The 27,539-nt window shown below is 40.4% G+C and overlaps 1 protein-coding gene across 2 annotated transcripts in view; it reads left to right on the top strand.

The window, feature by feature from the left end:
* ZBED5 (zinc finger BED-type containing 5) overlaps positions 1-27,325 on the top strand; it is a 50,650-nt gene extending 23,325 nt beyond the window's left edge. The window contains exons 3-4 of one of the 2 annotated variants that reach the window (XR_001880640.1): positions 16,364-16,523; positions 27,170-27,325. The gene's annotated coding sequence lies outside the window, so the exon portion shown is untranslated. Of the gene's footprint in view, positions 1-16,363; positions 16,621-27,169 lie in introns of those variants that run through there. The other variant, XR_001880639.1, reaches the window with a different exon arrangement.
* Positions 27,326-27,539: the final 214 nt, after the last annotated feature.

Here is a 27,539-nt window from a genome sequence, read left to right as displayed (position 1 = left end):
GCTTGAGCCACCGCGCCCAGCCTATTTTTAAATACATATGTATTTTTAAAATGTTATAAAGAAAATTTCCTGGTATTAACTGTAGTGTAATTTATAATATTTATTTAACGTCATTTGCATCTAAAAAAGGAGCAAACATTATTTTAGTGCATCTTATTTTTTATTGCCACGTTGCATCAAAAATTTCATCACTTCATGTGTTTCTAAATTGCATATTTATGTTTGCATAATTGTGCTTATTTTAAAACTTTATATATATATATATTTAATAGAGATGGGGTCTCAGTATGATGGGGTCTCACTGTGTTCAACACTGGTCAGTCTTGAACTCCTGGCTTCAAGCAGCCCTCCCACCTTGGCCTCCCAAAGTGCTAGGATTATAGGTGTGAGCTACTATGCCCAGCCTAAACTTTTTATTTTGAAATAAAGGTAGACTGGCTGGGTGTGGTGGCTCACGCCTGTAATCTTAACACTTTGGGAGGCCGAGGTGGGTGGATCACCTGAGGTCAGGAGTTTGAGACCAACCTGGCCAACATGGCAAAAACCCCAGCTCTACTAAAATAGAAAAATTAGCCAGGTGTGGAGGCGGGCTACTCCCAGCTACTCAGGAGACTGAGGCAGGATAATTGCTTGAATCCAGGAGGCAGAGGTTGCCATGAGCCAAGATCACACCATTGCACTCCAGCCTAGGAGACAGAGCAAGACTCCATCTCAAATAAAGTTAGACTTACAGAAAAGTACAAATACCTTCACATAGCATCCCCTAATGTCAACGTCTTACATAATTATAGTATAATTATCAAAATAAACGTAAGTACAATACCATTGGCTAAATAACAAATACACCTCATATAAATGAGGAGAGAAAAGTCAATGGAAATGCTTAACCTATATAGATAGAATAAAGTAGATGGGTAGCTACTACATCTTTATTTCTACAACTGGTCTTGTAAACTACAACATCCTTCATTATCTATTCCATCTTCATATTGCCAGCATCTGCATCTGGTTAACAAACTTCCAGTTAAGAAGAACCATTCTTGGATTTTCTGGGTAGAACATGTCTCCCTTGGATAAAGAGTTCTACATAGGCAAAGCTCAAAGTTGTGAAAATAGAAAGCGAAACATTTTGTGAGTGCATCAGTGGGTATCATAGTGGGCAGTGTTTGTCTCAAGCCTGGGTTTCCCAGCAGATATAGATAAGGGAAAAACAGCGCTTTACGTTAGTTGCTGGTTCACAGCACATTGCTGTAGCACGGGAGTTGCCATACTTTTTTCTGTAAAGGACCAGATAATAAATATTCCAAGCTTTAAAGACACGTGATTGATGTCTCATGTATCCATTTTTGTTGTTATTGTTACAACCCTTAAAAAGTGTAAAAAAAATTCTTAAAAACTGTCCAAAAATAGGATTTAGGCCATATTTGCCCTCAGACTATAATTTGCTAATCTCTGCTATAGGGCAACATCCTAACTTTGCAAAGCATTCCTTCCCTGCTGGCAAACAAAAGACACATACACACAAATGTTCATTGCAGCACTGTTCACAATAGCAAAGACATGGAATCAACCTAAATGCCCATCAATGACAGACTGGATAAAGAAAATGTGGTACATACATACCATGGAATAGTATGTGGCCATAAAAAAGAACGAGATCATGTCTTTTGCAGGAACATGGATAGAGCTGGTGGCCGTTATTCTTAGTAAACTAATGCAGGAATAGAAACCAAATACTGCATGTTCCCATTTACAGGTGAGAGCTAAATGATGAGAACACATGGACATACAGAGAGGAACAACAGACACTGGGGCCTACTTGAGGATGGAAGGTGGGAGGAGGGAGATGAGCAGAAAAAATAACTATTTGCTTAGTATCCGGGTGACAAAATGGAACAGCTGGAACTGAGTCTTCAAAAAGTTGTTCAAGAGTTCTGAAGACCAGCTGCTTCTGGATGATGGAATGTACAGTAAGACCAGTGAATCTGTGAACATAGTATTCTCGGTCACCAAGGATTAACACTTGTGTCTGATAATCCCTTAAAGGTCAAGATGTTTCCTTTCCTCCTGAGCACAATTTTACTCTAGCAAATAGCTATATGTCCTTTTGATTGAAGTCTGAGAGAAAGATTTATCATACTTTTGATGTAATCACACAGTTCTTTCTCAAAGGTACATAGCATACTCTGTATTCTGAGTCTCTGAACTTCCCAGGAATAGAAATAGACGTGGGCTCTGACTTTTAGTACTATCTCTAGTCAGGCTGTGTTTTCCTAACCTAGAGTTTGTTCATTTGCCCAAATCTTTAAGTCCTTTAGTGGTCTGCACATCTATTTCAGTACTAAAAACTATGATCAATTAGCAACCATCAAAGATCTCTGTAGGTCAAACCTTTCAATTACCACTCTTAGTAATTGTACCCAATGTTACTATGGCAGTTATGTTCTCCTGTCTGGCTTCTACCACCTCAGGATCCCTCACCATGACTGAAAGTAGAAAGCCCATTTCAAAGAAAAGAAAAAAGAACAAAAAGGAGAAAGTGGGGGGGAAAGCCCATTTCAGTGCCAGCATATACAACCTTTATCCCCAGAGGACAGCCATTATAGTAATGTTCAGGGACACTTGCACTATACTCTCCAGTCTATTTATTTATGTTATGGTGTGAAGATAATGTGCTCTAGGTCCTTTGGGGGACACAGGGGTTGATGATCCAATACAAATAACAACCCATTTCAGGCTGGGCACAGTGGCTCACACCTGTAATCCAAGAACTTTGGGGAGGCCAAGGCAGGAGGATTGCTCTAGCCTAGGAGTTCAAGGTTGCAGTGAGCTATGATTGTGCCACTGCACTTCAGCCTGAGCAACAGAGCAAGGCTCTGTCTTAAAAAACAAACAACCCATTTCGAGTTTGTTTTCTTCTTTCTTCCTAAGCCTTTGGAGCTTATCTTCAGCATTATATCAAGAAATTTATTCAGCCCAGCAATCCCATTACTGGGTAGACACCCAGAAGAATATAAATCATTCTACCATGAAGATACATACACACAAATGTTCATTGCAGCACTGTTCACAATAGCAAAGACATGGAATCAACCTAAATGCCCATCAATGACAAACTGGATAAAGAAAATGTGGTACATACACACCATGGAATAGTATGTGGCCATAAAAAAGAATGAGATCATGTCTTTTGCAGGAACATGGATGGAGCTGGTGGCCATTATTCTTAGTAAACTAATGCAGGAACAGAAAACCAAATACTGCATGTTCCCACTTACAGGTGAGAGCTAAATGATGACACATGGACACACAGAGAGGAACAACAGACACTGGGGCCTACTTGAGGATGGAAGGTGGGAGGAGGGAGATGAGCAGAAAAAACAACTATTTGCTTAGTATCCGGGTAACAAAATAATCTGCACAACAAACCCGTGACATGAGTGTACCTATACAACAAACCTCATGTGTACCCCTGGATCTAAAATAAAAGTTAAAACAAAATTTATTGGTGCATGCCAGGCGCAGTGGCTCATGCCTGTAATCCAGCACTTTGGGAGGTCGAGGCAGGCAGATCACCTGAGGTTTGGAGTTTGAGACCAGTCTGGACAACATGGAGAAACCCCATCTCTACTAAAAATACAGAAATTAGCTGAGTGTAGTAATGCATGTCTATAATCCCAGCTGCTTGGGAGGCTGAGGCAGGAGAATCGCTCGAACCCAAGAGGCAGAGGTTGCAGTAAACTGAGACCGGCCACTGCACTCCAGCCTGGGTGACAGAGTGAGACTGTCTTAAGAAAAAAAAAAAAAATTATTGCCAACTCAATCCTATTTGGTTTCAGTCACCAGTTGAGTCTAGTTTTTAATTAATCAACTAAGCATAACCAGAACACTTAAAGCTACCTGAACTAGTACCAGAATCTTAGATAAATGTTCTCATATCAATACATTCAGCCCAATCTAAAATTATGTTCCTTTTTCCTTGATCTTGCATCTTCAAGAGTGTATTTCTACGTATATTCTCCAGCTTTTTGCCAATACAGTTTAGCAAAATCTTGCCATTCTTTTGGCATGTAATCCTTCTCTTCCCAAACTCACTTTATTGTTGGTCCTTTAGAGCAGCAGTCCCCAACATATTTGGCACCAGGGACTGGTTTCATGGAAGACAGTTTTTCCATAGACCAGTATGGGGGGTTGGTGGGGAGGGGTGGGGTTGGGATGATTTAAGCTCATTACATTTATTGTACACTTTATTTCTATTATTGTTACATTGTAATATATAAGGCAATAATTATACAACTCACCATAATGTAGAATCAGTGGAATCCCTGAGCTTGTTTTCTTACAACTAGATGGTCCCATCTGGGGGTGATGTTAGACAGTGACAGATCATCAGGCATTAGATTCTCATAAGGAGCATGGAACCTAGATCCCTTGCATGTGCAGTTCACAATAGGGTTTGTGCTCCTCTGAGAATCTAATGGCACTGCTCATCTGACAGGAGGCAGAGTTCAGGCGGTCATACAAGCAATGGGGAATGGCTATAAATACAGATGAAGCTTCACTCACTCACCTGCCACTCACCTCCTGCTATGCAGCCTGGTCCTAACAGGCTAGGCACCTCTGCCTTACAGCATGTGAGGATCTGACTCAATGTACAGGTCTGGAGTTAGTTATAGGATAGAGAAGAGGAAAATTGCCATCCCTGTGCAAGATGAGACCTTTATTATCTATTATTGTGTGACACATTACCCAAAATTTAGCAACTGAAAATAACAAGCAACATCTCACACAGTTTCATTAGGTCAGGAATCTAGAATTGGCCTAGGTGGGTGATTCTGGCTCAGGTTATCTCATAACATTGGTGTGAAGATGTCATCTGGGGCTTGACTGGGGTTGGAGGATCTGCTTTCTATATGGTTCACTCACATACTTGGCAAGTTTGTGCTGGGTCTTGGTAGCAGGCCTCAGTTCCATGCCATTTGAACTTCTCTGTAGTGTCTTTACAACATGGCATCTGGCTTTCTCTAGGTCTAAGGTAGAAATGACAGTATCTTTTATGACCTAGCCTCAGAAGTCATACAACATCATGTCTGCAATATTCTATAGGTTACACAGGTCAACGCTATTGAGTATTGGAGGAGGCTACATAAGGGCATTTAATACTAGAAAGTGGAGATCACTGGGGCCTTCTTGGAGACTGATTACTGAAGGATCACAATATGGTTTTTAATATGGCTTTTCTGTGTCCCCACCCATATCTCATCTTGAATTGTAGGGACCAGTTGGAGATAATTGAATCATGGGGGCAGTTTTCTCCATGCTGTTCTTGTGATAGTAAATTCTCACGAGATTGGATGGTTTTATAAGGGGCTTCTCCTTTCACTTGGCTCTCATTCTTCTCTCTCCTGCTGCCTGTGAAGAAGGATGTGTTTGCTTTGCCTTCCACCATGACTAAGTTTCCTGAGAGGTCCCCAGCCCTGCAGAACTCTGAGTCAATTAAACCTCTTTTCTTTATAAATTACCTAGTCTCGGGTATGTCCTTATAGCAGCATGAGAATGGACTAATACAGTTTTCAACAAAGGCAAGACCAGCCTCATCAGAGGAGTAAACAGGCTGCTTCTGTAGGCATGGGACATTCAATAGATTTGGGGAGCATAGGATACCGTTTTCGTAGTCCTACTCTTTTTCAGTCACTGCCCTGACTTCCACATCAGAGATCAAGTAAAATCATTAATTCTACTTTGGTCATAATTCAGCATTCTGCTGAATCAGATTCTGCTTCTAATTTTTGGTGTTTTAGACTTGTGGCTTTAAGGGATTTTTTAGGGCAATCATGGAAAAATCCCTGGTTTTCTGAAGTGCTGAGTTAAAAATTTGAAATCTTGGGCCTATAATTTTCTTTAACTTTTCTAGCATAGTTAGAAGCAAGCAGCACAACCCCTGCCCTTATATTCCTTGTACCTTCCATAATAGTCCCTCCCAGCAGCCAGTTGGTCCACCAAAACCTTGCCTTTTCCTTTTCAAATGTTAAAAAAAAATTATTTTTTGGTTTTTTCAGATATAGTCTTGCTCTGTCACCCAGGTGAGAGAGCACTGGTGTGGTCATAGCTCACTGCAGCCTTCATGTCCTGTGCTTAAGCGATTCTCTTACCTCAGCCTCCTAAGTAGCTAAGACTATAGGCACATGCCACCACACCTGGCTAATTTTATTATTATTATTGTTTTGAGACAGAGTCTTGCTCTGTCGCCCAGACTGGAATGCATTGGCACAATCTCAGCTCACTGCAACCTCTGCCTTCTGGGTTCAAGCAATTTTCCTGCCTCAACCTCCCAGGTAGCTGGTATTACAGGTGCATGCCACCATGCCCAGCTAATTTTTGTGTTTTCAGTAGAGACAGGGTTTCACCATGTTGACCAGCTGTTCTTGAACTCCTGGTCTCAAGCAATCCACCTGTCTCAGCCTCCCAAAGTGCTGGGATTACAGGCATGAGCCACCACACCAGGCCTATTATTATTTGTTTGTGCAGATGGGGGTCTCACTATGTTGCCCAAGATGGTCTCAAACTCCTGGCCTCAAGCACTTCTCCCACCTCAGCTTCCCAAAGCCCTGGACTACAGATGTGAACCACTTCACCCAGCCCCAAAGCCTTGACTTTAATAAACACTTCATTCCAGATGACCAGAGATGATCCTTTTTAAAAAAAAATATATATATATATATATATATATAATTTATTTATTTATTTATTTTGAGATGGAGTTTTGCTCTTGTCACCCAGGCTGGAGTGCAATGGTGTGATCCCAGCTCACTGCAACCTCCTCCTCCCAGGTTCAAGCGATTCTCCTGCCTCAGCCTCCCAAGTAGCTGGGATTACAGGCGCACGCCACCATGCCCAGCTAATTTTTGTATTTTTAGTAGAGATGGGGTTTTGCCATGTTGGCCAGGCTGGTCCTAAACTCCTGACCTCATACAGTCTACCTGCTTGGCCTCCCAAAGTGCTGGGATTACAGGCGTGAGCCACCATACCTGGCCAAGTTTTCTCTAATAGTAACAAGCTCCTCACTGCCTTCAGATACAACTGGAAAGTTTATTGCTTACAACTTTTCTTATTTCTGCATCAATCCATGTTCAGTTGCATAACAGAGAATCTGGTCAAGTTTAAGCATAAAAGGATTTAAAGCAAGGAATTGAGTGTGTACAAAACTACTGAAAGGACTAGAGGAGCAAAGCTGTAGGTCCAACTCCTTGGAAAAACTTCCACCACTCACAACTCTCTACCATGATTAGAAAAGCTCCTACTGGACTGGCACAGTGGCTTACACCTGTAATCCCAAAACTTTGGGAGGCTGAGGCAGGAGGACCGCTTGAGCACAGGAGTTTGAGACCAGTCTGGGCAACATAGTGAGACCCCATCTCTAAAAAAAAAAAAAGAAAAGAAAAGAAAGAAAAAAAAAAAGCCAGGAGTGTTAGGGCACACCTGTCGTCCAAGCTACTCCAGTGGCTGAGGTGTAAGGACCACTTGAGCCTGGGAGGTTGAAGTTACAGTGCACTGTGATTGTGCTACTGCACTCCAGCCTGAGCCACAGAGTGAAACCCTGTCTTGAAAGAAAGAGAAAAGAATAGCTCCTGCCACCATTGCTGTAGGATTCTGCTGCCATTTTTGCTTACCACACAACTTACTACCTCTTCTGCTGCTGCTCTTATAGGAAACTACTTGCTCCAGAATTATACAAATCACTTCTGCCAATCCACATAGCAACTTAGAGTCCATGCATCTTTCCCTCTCTCCTGACATGACTCGGTTCTGAATTCATTTCTCACAGGATGTATTGAACCAAATCATGGCAGGAATGCTAACTGAAGGGGATTCTGGTAAATGTCATTTGTTAGCTTTCCAGCTTCTGCAGATTAGAAAGGGATTGAGCATCAGTCCACAGCTCTCAAAACATTTTGTTCAGATCAAATATTGTACTATAGAATTGGTTAGTAGAATTCATTATATTAGATTGAGACTTCTTTTAAAACAGAGATAACATTTTATTCATATTTAGAATACCCAGCATTTACCAGTGCCTCCCTCAAATGCAATGCCACAAACACAATACTATTTATGAACTTGTATTAATATGTACTAAGAACCTTTATGCATGTAAGTAAAGACTCATCCTTGCATGATTCCCTTTTTCTGCCAGATGCTACTCGTTGCCTTCACTCAACCACTGGCTGAAACTGAAATTTCCTCCACATTATTTCTTATCACATCTTAGAAAACACCATCGTGATTGGAAAGATTAAGGATTTAGATATCAGACAAATTTGTGTTTGAATTTAGGCTTTTCCACTTACTAGCTATATAATCATGGGTAAGTTATTAATGCCTCTAAACCTTAGCCATACTATTAGGATAGTAATACTTAACCTCACGAAGTTGTGAGGATAATGTGAGATAGTGTATGAAAATACCTGGCACATAGTAGACACTTTATAATATTATTAAAATGTCTTCCTCCACCTTATAAATATAATTTTGGAATTGGAAAGAATGTAAGAGTTTATCTAGTCCAGCTGCATAATACTAATAAGCTGAAAGCCAAAGGAGGTGAAGCTTCATGTCTCCCATTTCTACCTGCTCCAGTTTATCTGGCTCATCTCCTATACATGTTGATATACTATGTCCTATATATTGGCACAGTTGCACCTCAGATCCCTGATAGAAGCTTATTTGAGTAGATTTTCTTATCTTCCCTCTGAGTGAGACTAAATGTGTATCTTCCCTGTTCCACTGGCTCAGAATAGCTTTCTTGTCTTGATCATTGTATCAAGGTCAACTCATTCCTATATGCCTTCTGCTGAAAGGGAAGTTTTCATTCCAACATTCTGGAATCCAAGTGATATGGTTAGGCTTTGTGTTCCCACCTAAATCTCATCTTGAATTATAATCCCCATAATCCCCACATGTCAAGGGAGGAACCCAATGGGAGGTGATTGAATCATGGGGGCAATCTTCCCCATGCTGTTCTTGTGATAGTGAGGAAGTTCTCAAGAGATGTGATGGTTTTATAAACATCTGGCATTTCCCCTGCTCACTCTTCTCTCTCCTGCTGCCATGCGAAGAAGGTCCTTGTTTTCTCTTCACCTTCTGCCATGATTATAAGTCCTGAGGCCTCCTCAGCCATGTGGAACTGTGAGTCAATTAAACCTTTTTCCTTTATAAATTACCCAGTCTTGGGTAATATTCTTTATAGCAGTGTGAGAGAATGGACTAATACAGTGAATTGGTACCAAGAGTTTGGGGCACTGCTATAAATTACTTGAAAATTTGGAAGCGACTTTGGGACTGGGTAACAGGCAGATGTTGGAACAGTTTGGAGGGCTCAAAGGAAGACAGGAAGATGTGAGAAAGTTTGAAACTTTCTAGAGACTTGTTGAATGGTTTTGACCAAAATACTGATAATGATGTGGAAATGAAGTCCAGACTGAGGTGGTCTCAGATGGCGATGAGGAACTTCTTGGGAACTGGAGCAAAGGGTCACTCCTCCTATGCTTTAGCAAAGAGACTGCTGGCATTTTGCCACTGCCTTAGAGATCTGTGAAACTTTGAACTTGAGAGAGATGATGTAAGACATCTGGCAGAAGAAATTTCTAAGTAGCAAAGCATGCAAGAGGTGACCTGGTTGATTTTGAAAGTGTTCAGTCTTATACATTCACAAAGAGGTAATTTGAAATTGGAACTTATTTTTAAAAGAGGATCATGCCTATAATCCCAGCACTTTGGGAGGCCAAGGCAGGCGGATCACTTGAGGTCAGGGGTTTGAGATCAGCCTGGCCAACATGGCGAAACCCTGTCTCTATGAAAAATACAAAAATTAGCCAGGCATAGTGGTGGGTGCCTGTAATCCCAGCTACTACTCTGGAGGCTCAGGTGAATCACTTGAATTCAGGAGGTGGAGGTTGCAGTGAGCTGAGATCACGCCACTGCACTCTAGCTTGGGTGACAGAGTGAGACTCCATCTCAAAAAATAGAAAAGGGCAACAGAGTGTAAAAATGTGGAAAATTTGCAGCCTGACCATGTAGTAGAAAAGAAAAAACCATTTATGGGGAGGAATTCAAGCCAGCTGCAGAAATTTGCATGAGTAACAAGAAGCCAAATGTTAATAGCCAGGACTATGGGGCAAATGTCTCCAGGGCATGTCAGAGACCTTCATGGCACCCCCTCCCATCACAGACCTGGAGGCCTAGGAGGAAAAAATGGTTTTGTGGGCCAGGCCCCACTGCTGCTCAATGTAGGTTTGGGACTTGGCACCCTGCGTCCTAGCTGTGGCTGAAAGGGGCCAAGGTACAGCTTGGGTCCTGGCTTCAGAGGGTGCAAGCGCCTAGTCTTGGCAGCTTCCATGTGGTGTTGGGCCTTTGGGTGCACAGAAAACAAGTGAGGTTTGGGAACCTCTGCCTAGATTTCAGAGGATACATGGAAATGCCCAAATGTCCAGGCAGAAATCTTCTGCAGGAGCAGAGCTCTCACAGAGAACCTCTGCTAGCGCAGTGCGGAAGGGAAATGTGAAGTTGGATTTCTCATGTAGAGTTCCCACTGGGGCACTGTCTAATGGAGCTGTGAGAAGAGGGCCACCATCCTCCAGACAGGTGGCACCATTAGCCTGGAAAAGCCACAGACACTCAATGCCAGCCATGAAAGGAGCTAGGGCGGGGGCTATACCCTGCAAAGCCACAGGGGTAGGGCTGCCCAAGGCCATGGGAGCCCACCTTTTTCATCAGCATGACCTGGATGTGAGACATGGAGTCACAGGAGATCATTTTGGAGCTTAAAGATTTAATGACTGCCCTGCTGGATTTCAGACTTGCATGGGGCCTGTAACCCCTTTGTTTTGGCCAATTTCTCCTATTTGAAATGGAAGCATTTATCCAATGCCTATACCCCCGTAGTATCTTGGAAGTAATTAACTTGCTTTTGATTTTATAGGCTACTAGGCAGAAGTGGCATGCCTTGTCTCAGATGGGACTTTGAACTTGGACTTTTGGTTTAATGCTGGAATGAGTTAAGACTTTGAGGTACTGTTGGGAAGACATGATTATGTTTTGAAATGTGAGAAAAAGACTTGGGAGGGGCCAGGGGCAGAATGATATGGAGGCTTTGTGTTCCCACCCAAATCTCATCTTGAATTGTAATCCCCATAATCCCCATGTGTCAAGGGAGGGACCTAGTGGGAGGTGATTGGATCATGGGGGTGGTTCCCCCAATGCTGTTCTTGTGATAGTGAATGAGTTCTCATAAGATCTGATGGTTCTATAAGCATCTGGCATTTCCCTTGCTTACCCTTCTCTCTTGCTGCCACGTGAAGAAGGTCCTTGCTTTTTCTTCATCTTCCACCATGATTGTAAGTCTCCTGAAGCCTTGCCAGCCATGTAGAACTTGAGTCAATTAATCTCTTTTCTTTATAAATTACTTAGTCTCAGGTAGTATCTTTATAGCAGTGTGAGAACAGACGAATACACAAAAACCCCCCTTCTAGACACTAGAATGTATAATCTTGGTGTCAACTATTTGTCTCATCATAGTTATAGATGAACCCATCTTTGGCTACTGAATCTCCCCTGTATTGCTGAACCTCCTTCTCCCATCAGCCAGTCCAAACAGGGAGGCAGTTTCTAATGCCTAATTTTAGATCTAAGTCTTGTACACTTAGGCCTGTCTTAGAATGTCATAATTCACCAATAAGTTCTAAAGTAGGACATCTCTAGCAAGACATCATTCCTTATTATTTCTGCCCATAGAAACTTCTTCCTCTGCCTTCATTAAGGCTTTATTCATTTATAGTCTCCTAAGAGACCTCTTTTTTTTTTTTATATGTTTATACATTGTCTCTCCAACAAGACTATGACCTCTTTGGGGACAGTTACCCCATCTCCTACATTCTGTAGCCCTGTTGTGTATAACAATATTAATCAATCCATAAAAATAATTTTTAAAACCTGGATTCAGACCAAATCTTTCAAAATTTTCCCACTCTCTGGACAAAGGTCCAGAAAGAAAAAGAATAAAGTCTTTACCTTACTGAAATATTCAACCTATTTGAAGTCAAGCTACTCAAATCTCTTTGACTTTATGGTTCCATCTATTCCCACCCATCCTGAGTGTTTCTGATTTTTATCTTAGCTTTTGATTTCTTTTGACTGAGAGCTGCTCCTCTGCTCACCTTTAACTGCTCTTTCCACTCATAGTCATGGCACTTTGTACTTCCTCTTTCATAACACATCACATTTGGATTTATTTTTCACTATCTTTCTTCTTCCAAGGACTTTTAGTTACATGTAGGCAGAGACAATTTCTTCCTTCTTCATTAGTAGATATATCCCCAGCATCTTAGCATAATGCCTGGCACATAGTAGGCATTCAGTAAACATTTATTGAATAAATGAATAAGTCTGTGCCTGGCCCCAAGTTATATTGTCTACATTTCTCCCTGGCCCATCTTTGTAAATAACAACATTTGTTTACCTATAGTGTATCTGAGATTTTTTTCAAAGTAAGTTTTATTAAAACGTAATGGATTCCAAAAGGAAGTTCAACAAAAAAAAAGGAAAATTCAAATTTCAAAAATACAACTTTATTTAATAAAATTTATTTTTTTAAATATAGCTTTCTGTTCTGACATACTGATTAATGCCCAGGCTCATGATGTCTGTTCCACATCCTACTTGATGGTGCCACTCACCTAGTGTGTTCTTCCTTTCTCCCCTTTCTTCCCTGAGGTCTCAGCTATGTAAGTCCTGGGAGAAATTGCACATGAATTGGATAATGGGCCTTTTTTTTTTTTTTTTGATGATCTGCTGTTCTTACTCTTCTCCTGGTGCCTATTAGCAGTTTATCTTTCTGTGCATCTATCTGTAGCAGTTGGACCAATGGAAATGGCAAGCATCTTTAGTCAATGAGGAAAAAAATTGTGTACTACTTTTGTCTAATCAGTGCCATTTCTTCCTAATTATCTCCCTTGGAGAGATTATTATGCTAAATTAAAAATTTTTTAAGTCAAGCTAAATTTAATATATCAATATATCACTCCACCTGCTAGTCTAGTCTCTGTTATAAAGGATTGGTTTGAAAGTGCATTAGTCTGTGCAGGCTGCTATAACAAAATACCATAAAACAGGTAGCTTTTAAAGTACAGTAATTTTAAAGTACAGTAATTTATTTTTGACAGTTTTGGAGGCTGGAAAATCCAAAATCAAAACACCAACAGGCTGGGCATGCAGCTCACGCCTATATCCCAGCACTTTGGGAGGCTGAGGTGGGTGGATCACTTGAGGTCAAGATTTGAGACCTGGCCAATATGGTGAAACCCCATCTTTACTAAAAATACAAAAAAATTAGCTGGGCATGGTGGTGGGTGCCTGTAATGCTAACTGCTCAGAAGGCTGAGGCAGGAGAATTGCTTGAACATGGGAGGTAGAGGTTGCAGTGAGCCAAGATCATACCATTGCACTCCAGCCTGGGCTACAGAGTGAGACTCCATCTCAAAAAAAAAAAAAAAAAAAAACCCCAACAGATTCAGTGTCTGATGAGGGCCCTTGTTCTGATACATAAATAGTGCCTTCTTGATGTACTCTCACATGGTAGAAGGAGCAAACAAGCACCTCGGGCCTCTTTCATAAGGGAACTAATCCCATTGATGAGGGTTCTGTCCTTAGGATTTAATTACCTCCCACTAAGGGCCCCCATTTCTTAATACGATCACCTTGGGGGTTAGAATTTCAACATATGAATTTAGGGGAGACACAAGCTTTCAGACCACAGCAGAGAGGTGTGTTTTTTTTGTTTTGTTTTTGTTTTTTAAGCCATATTCTTAGTTTGGGTGTGGTGGTGCGTACCTGTGGTCCTAGCTACTCAGGCGGCTGAGGAAGGAGGATCCTTTGAGCCCGAAAGTTTGAAGCTACAGTGAACTATGAACATGCCATTGCACTCCAACCTGAGTAACAGAGAAAGATGCTGTCTCTAAAAAATAATAATAAATGAAAAATAAAAATAATAGGCCATGTATATTGTTACTTGTCAGTACATTATTCCTTTGATCAAAAGGAACAAGGCTTTTTAGGAGCAGGATTTGATGGGTGGAGTTAGGGGGAAGGTTTAAAACTCTCTCAATTGAAGCATGGTGTGACCACAATCGATTTATCAATTTCTGAAGTTGGCCTTCTGGATCCATCTGTTCCCCACCCCATCTCCCATGTCTGTTTTTGTCCTTGGCTTTTAATCTTTCTCTTCCTCCTTCTCATTTTCTTGGTCTCACTCTTGCTTACATTCTGCAATTTTTGCACAGCATAAAGGCACCCAGCCAGGGGTTTAAGATCTTCTGAAATCTACTGTACCATACCCACTAAACACGCTTTGGGTATTGGTGAGTGAGTTTGCCCTAATCTACAGGCTAGCAGAGGCCCTTCCTGATTCCTGGCTTACTATTAGACCACTGTCACTTTATACATGTATAGTGACTCTCCAGCCTAGTGTGACACTCCCTGTTTTTGGTTCTTGGGTTGGGCAGGCATGAGCTCTGGTTAAATGTATTGTAGAATTATCCTGGAGTTACCCTGGGGCATTTTTCTGATTGACCTGAGATCATATAGGTGCTGATATAGCATATAGGCTCTATAACCCATACTGCCTAGTCTCAAATCCCGATTCTGTCATGTACTCATTTCTCTGTGCCTCAGCTTCCTTGTCTGTAAAGAGAAAACAGTAATATCAACCATCTCCTGTGGTGGTGTATACATATAAAACACTTAGAAAAGTATAAAATGTGGAACGCCCTTAGTAAGTGTTTATTGATTATGAGTTCACCCATGACCTTGTTGGAGAGAGACCCATGTCACTTCTGCCACCCTAATAATTTAACAAATGTGTATTGAATGACCATAATGTATCACACACTATGCTGGGAAGAACATAGAGATGAAGCAAAAACTAATGCTGACTTCAATGAGCAACATTTGGTTTATAGATAGTAATGATGACAAAGGAGTAGCTGTTTATTTAAATAATCATTTATAGGCCAGATGAGGTGGCACACATTTGTAATCCCAGCACTTTGGGACGTTGAAGTGGGGGGATTGCTTGAGCCCTGGAGTTCAAGACCAGGCTGGGCAAAATAGCTAGATCCTATCTCTTAAAAAAAAAAAAAAAAAAAAAAAAAAAAAAAAGTAGTTCTTTACTGTTGCCTCCATTGACTCTTGAATGCAAGAAAGAACACTTGCCCTTTGACTTCTAATAGTATCTTATATTCTTCTTCAAAAGATCATAAGCACATGCTGTAAACATTGATCATGATCATCTTTGTCTCTCTTAATCAGAGATTGTCAAAATTATATCTCCCTATTTTCCTGCATGCCTTATCTTTTTCCTAAATTCTCAGTTCTCCAAGTTCTCAAAAATCATAACTTCAGACCTTGAAATGATGACTCTGTTCCCCCCCATCCAGCTTTTATATTTATATAAAATACATGTGTATACATAGGTAAAGATGGAGTCTTGCTATGTTGCCCAGGCTGGCCTCAAATTCCTGAGCTCAGGCCTTCCTCCAATCTTGGTATCCCTTTCAGTACAGGCATAAGCCCCTGCCCCCCTGCCCCTACTCTGGTTTTGTTTTGGTGGTTTGTCAGTATATATGTGTTTGCCTTTGGGCTATACATAAATGTGGAAAGGTGAACTATAACCAGAAAGACATCACTGAATTTACCATTGAATGTCTTCATTTAAGTCCCTTTCTCAACAGTTGTTAGCCAGATCCAGCTGGATTTTATATCTGACTTGTGATCACAGTGAAAGAATGCAAAAAGGAAACACAAACTTTTAAAATGTTCCGTCCAGAAAAGAATAAGAACAGTGTCTAAAAAAACATGAAGTTCTAGTAAAAATGATGCTTGAGACAGAAAAAAGGATTTAAAAAGATACAGTGAATTAACTAAAAATAAAAGACAGTTTTTTGGTTTACCATTCTCCCCGCAAAACAGAGGGATATTTGTATATTTGTATATTCTCTGACAGGCACTTTCTCTTCTAAGGGAGGGAAGCAGTCAGAGGCCCTAAGCTCCACTGTAGAAATGTGATAATGGAGATGTGCAGTGCTCTAGGGCCAAGATTAGTCTCTGAGACAGCATTGGGTGACATTGTTCTACCATAGTATTTTTGCTTTCTGTTTTGAGCTCCTTGTTGGTTCACAAATGTCCTCTTTTTCTCCACCTTTTATCTAATCAGTCACAATAAAATGTAACTGTCAACCAGAGCAGTGTGTTTTTATAGCCAAGTGTTTTGGAAAAACCCTCAAATTCTGTTTTTTCTCTGCTCTCATGCCAGCACAACCATCATCAATACAGAAGACTTCTGTGACCTCAAAATATGTGGGGATTTCTCCCTAGCAAGAAGCAAGCAATCAGTTTGGCAACAAACACCAACTGGATGTCTTCCAATTCAATTCCAACACTATCTACCTGGAAATAGTGTCTGATCCCACAGGGTAAGGGCTCAGCCCCCGCCCCCCCCCTCCCAAGATTGTCCTCTTTCCCTCCTGCAACACTGCTAGATACCAGTCACAGGTCTGGGGCCTCTGGAACTTCTGACAACTGGCTTCAAGTTGGGGTTCCCACAATCCCTCTTTGGGTTCAATTAATTTGCTACACACCAGTGACTCACAGAACTCAGGGAAACATGTTTACCAATTTATTTTATTACAAGGATACAGATGAAGAGATGCTTTCTTCATCTGGTTTTGTTTTGGTGGTTTGTCAGTATATATGTGTTTGCCTTTGGGCTATACATAAATGTGGAAAGGTGAACTATAACCAGAAAGACATCACTGAATTTACCATTGAATGTCTTCATTTAAGTCCCTTTCTCAACAGTTGTTAGCCAGATCCAGCTGGATTTTATATCTGACTTGTGATCCTTGTATTTTATTACAAGAATACAGATGAAGAGATGAAGGGTGAGGTATGGGGGAAGGGACACAGAACTCCATGCCCTCCCTGGGCGAGCTGCCCTCCAGGAACTTGCATGTGTTCAGCTATCCAGAAGCTCTCTAAATCCAGTCCTCCTGGCTTTTTATAGAAGCTACATGACGTTAGCATTCCTTCCCCCAGGGTATGGGATGGGACCCTCTCTGGAATGGTGGTCTTATGACCCACAATCAGATCACCTGCCTTGGGGCAGGTGAAAGGAACGCTAGAGAAAGTCAGAGGCCTAACATACCAACATTGTAACAAAAGACTGTAACAAGGACTCTGGGAGTTATGAGCCAGGAATCATAGATGGAAACCTATACATATGTGTGTATTTATATCTACTACCACATTAAGGAAAGGCTTCATACACTGATATGAAACTGGAAATAAATAACAGGAGAAAACTTGGAAAATTCGCAAGTTTGTGGAATTAACACTCCTGAACAACCAGTGGGTCAAAGAAGAAATCAGAAATATCTTAAGACAAATGAAAATGGAAACACAGCATACCAAAATTTATAGGATGTGGCCAGGTTGCAGTGGCTCATGCCTGTAATCTCAGCACTTTGGGAGGCCAAGGCTGGCAAATCACTCGAGGTCAGGAGTTCAAGACCAGCCTGGCCAACATGGTGAAACCCCATCTCTACAAAAAATACAAAAATTAGCCAGGCGTGGTGGTGGGCACCTGTAGTCCCAGCTACTTGGGAGGCTGAGGTGGGAGAATTGCGTGAACCCAGGAGACAGAGCTTGCAGTGAGCCAAGATCATACCACTGCACTCCAGCCTGGGCAACAGAGCGGATCTATCACACACACACACACACACACACACATTTATGGGATGCAGCAAAAGGAGTTCAAGAGGGAAAGTGACAGCGACAAATACCAAATTAAAAAAAAGAAAGATCTCAAATAAATAATGTAACTTTTCATCTGAAGGAACTAGATATACAAGAACAAACTAAGTTTGCAGAGGAAAGGAAATAATACAGATTAGAGCGCAAGTAAAATAGAGACCAGAAAAACAATAGAAAAGATCAGTGAACTAAATTATTTTTTTGAAAAACAAAAATTGACAAAGCATTAGCTAGGCTAAGAAAGACAGGAGACTCAAATAACTATAAATGAAAGAGTAGACATTACAATGGGTACCACAGAAACACAAAGGATCGTAAGAGACTACTGTGGACAATCACATGCCAGCAAATTGGATAACCTAGAAGAAATGATTAAGTTCCTAGACATATACAACCTAGGAAGACTGAACCATGAAAAACAGAAAATCTGAATAGACCAATAATGAGTATGCAGTTTGAATCACTAATCAAAAATATTCAAACAAGGAATATTCTTTAAATGTTTGGTAGTATTCACCAGTGCAACCATGTGGTCCTGGGCTGTTCTTTGATGAGAAACTTTTTACCACTGATTTGATCTCCTACCTGTTATTGGTCAATTCAGATTTTCTTTCTCTTCATAATTCAATTTTGGTAGGTTTTATGCGTCAAGGAAATTATCCATTTCTTCCAGTTAATCCAATTTGTTGGTTATAATTGTTCAGAGTAGTCTCATGATCTTTTCTATTTCTGTTGTATCAATTGTAGTGTCTCCTTTCTCATTTCTGAGTTTGTGTCTTCTCTCTTTCTAAACCTGCTAGTCTAAAGGTTTATTGACTTTTTTAGCTTTTATAAAAGCCAACACTTAGTTTCATTGATCTTTTCTGTGCTCTTCTAGTGTCTATTTTGTTTACTTCTGCTCACTCTATGCTCTATTAAGAGATAAAGTATAAAGTCAAGGAAAGATCACTGGAATAAAAGTTTAAAAAACAGATATGGGGCTGGGTATGGTGGGATTACACCTGTAATCCCAGCACTTTGGGAGGCTGAGGCGAGGAGTTCAAGACTAACCTGGGCAACATAGCCAGACCGTATCTCTTAAAAAAAAAAAAAAAAAAAAAAAAAGTTTTAAAAGTAGTCAGGCATGATAATATGTGCCTATAGTCCTAGCTACTTGGGAGGCTGAGGCCGGAGGATTCTTTGAGCCCAGGAGTTCAAGGTTGTAGTGAGCTATGATCACACCACTGCACTCCAGCCTGTGTAACAGAGCAAGGTCATGTCTCTAAAGAAAAAAAAAATAAAAGGGAAAGAAAAAGATACAGGTAAATTAGTTTCTCCAAACCTCAGTCATAAAATGGAAATAAGGATATTTCCCCTGCATATGGAAACATCCTTTAAAATGTAAACTTGAGCATGTTATAAATAATTATTAATGTATGAAACCTGTGCTCTGGACATGTGCTTTCTGCCCCTTGAAACAAGATGAAAAACTTGGTTTATTACACTTACGTTTCTCTATTCCAGTTAAATAATTTGCATTTTCTAGAACAGTGATTCTTTAACTGTGTTGTTTTAGCATTTTGATTACATTTGGTTATAAATTATTATTATTATTTTGAGATAGGGTCTCGCTCTGTCACCCAGGCTGCTGGAGTGCAGTGGCACGATCTCGGCTCACTGCAACCTCCACCTCCTGGGTTCAAGCAATTGTACCTCAGCTTTCCAAGTAGGTGGATTACAACTTTTTTATTGCTAGTAGAGACAGGGTTTCATCATGTTGGCCAGGCTGGTCTCAAATTCCTGACCTCAAGTGATCCAGCTGCCTCAGCCTCCCAAAGTGCTGGGATTACAGGTATGAGCCAACATGCCCGGCTGGGTTATATTATAAATAAATATTGTCACTAATAAAAATTATGAAGAAACAAAATTTGCAAATGATTTTCTTTATTAATAAAAGTGGCCAGGCACAGTGGCTCACACCTTTAATCCCAGCACTTTGGGAGGCTGAGGCGGACAGATCACTTGAGCCCAGGAGTTCCAGATCAGCCTGGCCAACACAATGAAACCCCATCTGTACTAAAAATACAAAACAATTAGCTGGGCGTGGTGGCATATGTCTGTAATCCCAGCTACTCAGGAGGCTGAGACAGGAGGATCGCTTGAAACTGGCAGAGGTTGCAGTGAGCCAAAATTGCACCACTCCACTCCAGGCTGGCTGACAAAACAAGACTTTGTCTCAATCAATCAGTCAATCAATGAGAGTGGATGCAATATTATCCCTATAATAATATTCTCAGTAACTTGCATTCATATATGCTTTATTACTTTGGCAAGAAAGGAACATTGGGAATTGCACATAACTTGAAGCCTGTTTATCTTAAGTTGCTGCCAGTAATCTTGGTCACCTTTCAGGAGTGTTACAGATGAACATCATCCATTCTCTAACTTTAATTTTTCTAAATTAAATGAATTATGAAATATAGTTGACTCTTGAATAATGTGGAGGTTAGGGGTCATCAACACATCCCTCACTGCACAGTCAAAAATACACATATAACTTTTGGCTTCCCAAACACTTAACTACTAATAGCCTACTGTTGACTTTACTGATAAACCATCTATTAACACATATTTTGTATGTTATATGCTGTATTTTTAACAATAAAGTAAGCAAGAAAAAAGGAAATGGGCCGAGTGTGGTAGCTCACACCTGCTACCCCAACACCTTGGGAGGCTAAGGCGGGAGGATTGCTTGAGGCCAGGAATTCGAGAACAGCCTGGGCAAAATAGTAAGACTCTGTCTCTTAAAAAAAAAAAAAAGGTAAAAAAAAAATTATTTTTTGAAACAAGGTCTCGCTCTGTCGCCCAGGCTGGAGTACAGTGGCGCGATCTCACCACATGGCTCACCACAGCCTCAACCTCCCAGGCTCAAGTGATCCTCCCACCTCAGCCTCCCAAGTAGCTGGGACTACAGATGCACACAACTACACCCAGCTAATTTTTAATTTTTTTTTTCATAGAGACAGGGTCTCACTATGTTACTCAGGCTAGTCTTGAATTCCTGAGCTCAAGTGATCTTCCTGCCTTGGCTTTCCAAAGTGCTAGGATTACAGGTGTGAGTCACTCCTCCCAGCCAAAAAAAATTTAAGAAAATGTTATCAAGAAAATCATAAGGAAATGTATTTACTGTTCGCTAAGTGGAAGTGGATCATAATAAAAATCTTTATCCTTATAGTCATCACACTGAGTAGGCTAAGGTGGAGAAAGAAGAGGAGGGGTTGGTTTTGCTGTCAAGACCTCATTGGGGCTGTCTCAAGAGTAGCAGAGGTGGAAGAAAATCCACTTATTAGTGTACTTACGCAGTTCAAACCCATGTCGTTCAAGAGTCAACTGTACAGTGAACTAAAAGCGCTGGTTGTCCTCCCTTACTTAAGGCTCAAGTGTGTCTGTAGCCTATCTAATATAGAAAATTTTGCTCTGGAATGGTCCTTCTACTCCCAGGTTACAAGTCCAATAGCCAAAGGCATAAGTGATCTACATATTGATGAGGTCCAGTAAAATCACTTCAGTCATGCTGCTATGCATGCTATTCATTTAAGAACTTTAAAAACTAAACACTATGTTTGACTTAGAAAAGAAAAATGGCAAAGGGAGAAATACTAGCAGGCAGGGTCTTGGTCTAGTTCATTGTCCTGGCCTAACAATATGCATCATAAGTAAGGTGGTCACAGGACCTGGTTTGGCTGGTATAGTCCTGGTTTATGCTGGCTATCCCAATGTAATTATTAATAACACCCTCTTTCACCCCACACATAAAGTGCTTACTATTGTTTATCAATATATACCCTATTTCTAGCAGTGCACAGCATGTATTAGGTGCTCACTAAATATCTGTTAATGAATGAATGATGAGCTATATAAAAAGAGACTGGCCCATTAGAGTTCTGAGAATTTGGTTCTGTAATAAAACAGTAAAGAGACTGGCCCATTAAATAGAGTTCTGAGAATTTGGTACTGCAGTAAAATAGTATGAGCACTGTAGGGTTGAATTGATGACTACCCTGAAAAGATATGCCCATGTCCTAATCCCTGTAATGTGGGAATATTACTTTATATAGCAAATAATGTAATTAAATTAAGGGTCTTAAGAGGAGGTGCTTAGCCTGGATTATCTGGGTACAATCACATGTATCCTTAGAGAGGCAGAGGGGGTTTGGGGATGCACGACACACACACACACACACACACACACACACACACACACACAGAAAGAAAGGCAATGTGAAGACAGAGCAGAGATGTGGCCATAAGCCAAGGAACGTGCAACACACACACACACACACACACACACACACACACAGAGAAAGGCAACGTGAAGACAGAGCAGAGAGGTGTGGCCACAAGCCAAGGCATGCCAACAGCCACCAGAAGCTACAAGAGGCAAGAGTTGGATTCTCCCCAGCACCTCCCTAGGAAGTGCACCTCTGCCAATGCCTTGATAGACTTCTGACCTCCAGAACTGTGAGAAAATTAATTTTGGTTGTTTTAAGCCACCAAGTTTGTGGCAATTTGTTATGGCAGCCAAAGGAAACTAATGCAAGTACCTTATTCATGCAAAAGTGGTAAGAAAGGAATATTCCCATTATGGCTATTCATGTTGCTGTGGGGTGGGGGAGCTTGATGTATTCGGGAAAGTATGAGATGCTGCCACATATTAACGAATTGCATTAGAAAAGTCACCAAACTTTCGCTTTCCCAATATATATAATGGGGGAAATAATACATCTCTACTTCCTCCAAATAGTTTGTAGTGAGACTTAAATTGAGATAATGTATATTCCTGTATTCAATAAATATTTAATTATGCCTAGTATATGCCAGGAACTATTCTAAGCTCTTTATCTCTTGCTATCCAATACATTCCCTATCCAGAAGCCAGTCATCTTTTTAATGTGAAGTTTTTTGTGTGTGTTTTTTTGTTTTGTTTTGTTTTTGAGACAGAGCTTTGCTCTGTTGCCCAGGCTGGAGTGCAGTGGTGCAACCTTGGCTCACTGCAACCTCCACCTCCCAGACTCAAGCAATTCTCGTGCCTCAGCCTCCCAAGTAGCTGGGATTACAGATGTGTGCCACCACACCCAGCTAATTTTTGTATTTTTTTAGTATAGATGGGGTTTTGCCATGTTGGTCAAGCTGGTCTCAAACTCCTGGCCTCAAGTGAGCTACCTGTCGCAGCCTCCCAAAGTGCTGGGATTACAGGCATGAGCTACTATGCCCTGCCAGAAGCCAGTCATCTTTTTAAAAAATCTATGGAATACAACATGACAGATAAAGTTTCTGCTGCCATTCAGCTTAACATCCTAATGCAGTGAGCAGACAAGACACAAGAATGAATGCAAAAAATCATTTCAGATAGTAAGAAGGACTGTGCAAAAGACAAAAACAAACAAACAGAAAAACTAAGAGGGGAAATATAATAAAGTGTCTGGAAGAGGACACAACATTACACAGGATGATCAGGGAAGGCTTTTCTAGAGAGGTGGCCATTCAAGCTGAAATCTAAATTATACACACACAAAAAGCCATTCTGTAAAAAACTGGGATAAGAGCTTTTGGGCAGTGGAACTTAAAAAAAAAATAGCCATAGTTTTTGCATATTTGAGGAATAGAAAGCTTTGCATGAGCTTGACATGTTTGAAGAATAGAAAGGGGCCAGTGTGACTGAATAGAGATCAAAGGGAACATAGTAGGAGCTGAAGTCAGAGTGATAGTCAAGGGCCAGATCATGTAAGGTCATATAGGCCATGCTAAGGAGTTTGGATTTTATTGTGGATATTATATATAGATCCATGATTAGAGGGTTTTAAACATGGAAGTGGCATTATCTGATTTACATTTTTTAAAGATTACTGGTTCTGGGTAGAGAATGTATTGGAGAGCAAGAGATGAAGTTGAGGGACCAGTTCTAGGAGGCTATGGCAGTAATCCAGGCTAGGGAGAATGGTGGTTAGATTAAAGTGATAGCAATGTAGATCAAAAGAAGTGGACCAGTTTAAGATATATTTTGGAGACAGAGCCAACAGAACTTCTGATGGATTGAATACAGAAGATAAGGGACAGAAGAAGCAAGAAAGATTCCTATGTTTTTTACTTTAGTAACTGACAGTGGTGAACAATGGAGAAAAACTATCCTGAACATGTTAAACTTGAAATGCCTATTAGATATTCAGGGGGAAATTTCAGTAGGCAAGTCAATATAGATGATATATATCTATAGCTTGCATGGGGGAAAAGGTAGATAAGAGATAGAGAGATGAATTTGGAAATGTTTATCATATAAATGGGATTTAAAGCCATAGGATTGATGAATTACCTCGGAGAAAAGTATTCAGAGGGAAGAGAAGACCCAGAATAAATCCTTGGTGGTAGGTCAATATTTATAGGTCAAACAGAGTAGGAGAATCCAGCAAAGACTGAGCTGAATTGGTAAAGGAGGCAATGAGGCAGTAGGAAATTCTACAGAAAAAAATAAATAAAATGGCAGCAAGATAATATGCAAATATTTTCTCAGCTCTTGTGTATGCAAAGAATTCTATTGGTAATGCAAGAGAAATACTTGATATCAAGAACCTTATGATTTTGGAAGGGAGGTAAAAATAAGCCCATAAAAATAATAAATCATGTAGCCTTCTAACTAATGATCTATCTCCAAATGTGCCCTCCCTTTTTTTTTTTTTTTTTTTTTTTTTGAGACGGGGTGTGCTCTGTTGCCCAGACTGTAGCGCAGTGGCGTGATCATAGCTCACTGCAGCTTCGTCCTCCTAGACTCAAGCGATTCTCCCACCTCAGCCTTCTGAGTGGCTGGGACCACAGGTGCACCACCACACCTGACTTATTTTTGTAGTTTTTTTTATAGAGACAGGGTTTCACCATATTATCCAGGCTGGTCTCGAACTCCTGGGCTCAAGGAATCCACACACCTCATCCTCCCAAAGTGTTGGGATTATAGGCGTGAGCCACCACACCCCAGTTTAATCCATTCTACACAAACTGTAAGGATAGTTTTTCTAAAACAGTACATGGATCAATTAAAAATGATCAGCTTTACACTAAAACTGATCAGAGTTCTGATCAGTTCAAGAACTTTGTCTGTGTAGTCAAGTCCCAAATCATCATTCTGGCACTTAAGAATGGCTAAGCCTCATCTCCCTGTTATTCCCTTTATGAAAACTTATGGTATCTTTGATTTAGCATTGATTCCACCCTTCCCTGCCTTTTATATAATTGGTGTATTTATCTTTTGTCTAGATTGTGAGATCCCTGGAAACAGGTATTACACATATAAACTCAGTAACTTTATTTCTTTTTCTGCCAAGTGAACAAAGACCTCCAACTTTTAGTCACATGTAATACAGAACACTGGTATTGGTCATATCTCCATCTCTGAGCCACCTTTCCTCCCATGCAAGCTATAGATGCACATCATCTATTTTGAACTGCCTACTGAAATGTCCCTTTGAATATCTAATGGGCATTTCAAATTTTATATATTCAGAATACTTTTTCCTCCATTGTTTACTACCTGCCAGTTGCTTAAGGTCAAAATCTATGAGTCATTCTTGAGTCTTCTCTCATCTTCCACATTCAATCCATCAGAAGTTTTACTGGCTTTATCTCCAAAATATATCTTAACAATGGAGCAAAATTTGAGTACCATAGAACCAGATTAGGGATAACTGTAGGAATGAAGGAGTGATACTCTAGGAATAGGAAAGTAGTCTGAAGCCAGATGATAAAGGTCCTTTTATGGCCAAACTAAGGAGTTCAGGTATTATTGTTACAAGAGAGCTATTGAGGTTTTTGAGTAGGGCACTTACATATTCATTCTGTACTTCAGGAATGAATCAGTAGAGGGGATAAATGAGGGTGCCCTCAAAATTGCAAGCAATGAAGTATTAGAACTGAATTTTTAGGGACAGCAATACCAGCCTAACTGGCTCCATAAGAGAAGATTGGGTGTTTGGGAGAGGCAAAAAATGAGGCCAACAAAAAAGGTAGGGTAGGGACAGAATATAAAGGGCTTGAAAGCCAGGTAAAAGCATATAAACTGGGATCCCTGGGTTCTAATACCTGTTCCCCTACTTGGAGAAAGTTCCCTTATCTTTTTGAAAACCCAGTTGCCCTTTCCTGGGGTTTGCTTCAGCTATAAATGTTGTAATTTTCTATAATGCTCTGACCTGCTACAGTGGTTCTGAAACCTTGACTACACACTGGAATCACCCAGAGAGCTTTAAAAGCTATTGACGGCTAGATCTCACTACCAAAGACTCAGATTTATCTGGTCTCAGATGCAGCCTGGACACTGAGATATTTAAAAGTTCTCCAGGTGATTCTAATGTGCAGCCAGGGTTGAGATCAACTCATGTAGAAAATAGTGAAGCACTAAGATTCTTGAGCATGGTAATAATATGTTAAAGTTTAGTTTAGTTTTTTTTTTTTCCCCCCCAAGACGGAGTCTTGTTCTGTTGCCCAGGCTGGAGTGCAATGGCATGATCTCAACTCACTGCAACCTCCACCTCCTGGGTTCAAGCGATTCTTCTGCCTCAGCCTCCCGAGTAGCTAGGATTACAGGTGCGCACCACAACATCCGGCTAATCTTTTGTATTTTTAGTAGAGACGGGGTTTCACTATGTTCACCAGGCTGATCTCGAACTCCTGACCTTGTAATCTGCCTGCCTCGGCCTCCCAAAGTGCTGGGATTACAGGCATGAGCCAGTGTGCCTGGCTGAAAAAAGGTACTTGAAGAAAGACTAACAGGAATATACAGACTAGTAGGCAAAGACTACAGAAGATCAACAAGAATTTTGCAATAATCCAGGAGAAAAGTTCAGTAAGGGCTGGATTAGCATACATACAATGATGTTGAAGGGAGGAAGATGACTGCAAGAAACATTTAGAGAGAGATAGTACCAGGATTCAGTAGGTGATTGAATATTAAATCTGAGCAAAAGGAAAAAAAAATATGGTCAAGTTTCTAGCATAGAACAACAATAGGATCCTTAACAAAATTAAAGTAGTTGTGAAACAGCTGGTTAATCAATATTGTTGAGAATATGGAAACTAATATTAAATTCTAAGTCAGGGTCTAATCTATGTGCCTTACATACATTATCTCATTTAATCTGTACAACAACCATATAAATACTACTATCATTCCCATTTTACAGACTTAGAAACTGAGGAAGAGTAATTAAATTATTTGCCCAAAGTTACACAGTAAGTGATAGAGAAGACATTTGATCTTAACTGGTTTAACTACTTTTCCTTATAGGAAGATGACCAGTTTACATATGGAATCTGTTGAATTTGAACAAACAACTCAAAAAAGCAAAATGGCTATAGAGGCCAGATGGGAACATAAATGAGTGAATCAAGTCAGATGCAACTTGGAGAAATCAAAACAAACATCAAGAGGAGGCAGTTCTACTTAGTTATGCTTGAATGTTGCCCTATGAGACTTTCAGGTCCAGTGTTGCCATATTTTAATATTTTTCATGAAAAGATGGAAATCTGGATTTGTATGTAAAAATTTGTGTGAATATCAAATTCAAGTGTTTAAAACTACTGTGGCCCAAACTATGGCTTCAAGTTTGCATCTCTGAGCAAAAGGCTGTTGGAAATTCAGAACTGGATGTAAAGTG

Source organism: Rhinopithecus bieti, unplaced genomic scaffold (genome assembly GCF_001698545.2).
Source record: "Rhinopithecus bieti isolate Rb0 unplaced genomic scaffold, ASM169854v2 scaffold_30862, whole genome shotgun sequence".
NCBI lineage: Eukaryota > Metazoa > Chordata > Mammalia > Primates > Cercopithecidae > Rhinopithecus > Rhinopithecus bieti.
This window is presented reverse-complemented; position numbering and strand designations above follow the sequence as displayed.